This window comes from Apus apus, chromosome 15 (genome assembly GCF_020740795.1).
Source record: "Apus apus isolate bApuApu2 chromosome 15, bApuApu2.pri.cur, whole genome shotgun sequence".
Lineage (NCBI taxonomy): Eukaryota > Metazoa > Chordata > Aves > Apodiformes > Apodidae > Apus > Apus apus.
In genome coordinates, this window is record NC_067296.1 from 3063911 (window position 1) to 3065076 (window position 1166).

The following is a 1166-nucleotide window of genomic DNA, read 5'->3' on the forward strand; positions in this document are numbered from 1 at the left end:
AAATGGAAAACAGGGAGAGATAAGATGAAAGGTGGCAGAGAAGAAGGAGGCATGGGAAGATGGAGATGAAGGAAGGAGGGATGAGGAGACACAAGAGGGAGGGCATGGTGGGTAATGGAGGAGCATGGCATGGCATGGAGGGATGGGACACAGTGAATGACAGCACAGTCTGGATGGTGTGGAAGGAGGGGTGGGATGTGAAGGGGCTGGAGAACAGGGAGGGGTGGGAGGTAGTGGGTGATGCTGGAACACAAGGGATAGGACATGATGGAGGATGCAGGAGCACAGGAAAGAGGGACAGGACATGGTGGCCAATGGAGGAGCACAGAAAGGAAGAATGGAAACTGGTGGGTGACGGAGGAGGACAGCAAGAAGGGATAGGACACACTGGGTCACAGAAACACAGGAAGGAGGGATGGCATGGGTGAGGAGCAGCAGAAAGAGGGGTTGGACATGAAAGACAGAGGAATACTGGAAAAGGGATGGAATATGGTGTGTGATGGAGCATGGAAAGGAGGATTGGGATGGGTGCAAGATGAAGGAGCATGGGAAGGAGTGCTGGGCTGGGTTAGGTGGGTGATGAAAGAGCAGAATAGAGAAGGATGGGACCTGGTGGGCAATAGAAAAACACATGAAAGAAGAAAGGATTGAGGGTCAAGGATAACAAGAAGGAAGGATGGGACAAGAGGGATTAGAGCAGGGATAAGGAACAGGATATGAAGGATGATGGAGGAGCAAAAGGAGTGTTGGGTCATGTTGGGTGATGGAGAACCTCAGGGTGGGACAGTTTAATGTATCTGGAGTAGGCTGGGACCTGCAGGTGATGAGAGGCACAAGGGCAAGAAGTCATGGGCAGTGATGGGAAAGGGGATGAGGGGGTCCATATGAAGGCTGGGGTGAGCTGCTGGGCAGGATGGGACAGGAGCTTAAGAAACACCAGCATCACAAGGACAACGCAGAGCTGAGGGGGCTTGGTGACAGCCCTGGCAGCAAGGCCAGGAAGGACCCACGGGTGATGGCAAGGAGCCCTGGTGGCACAGCACAGCTGGGGTCAGCAGAGAGGGATGGAGCTGGGGAGACACAGGATGAGGAGAGGATGTGACACCGGGTGTGGGCTGGGCAGCTGGCAGGATGGCAAGGACAGAGGGACAGGATCTAGACACATC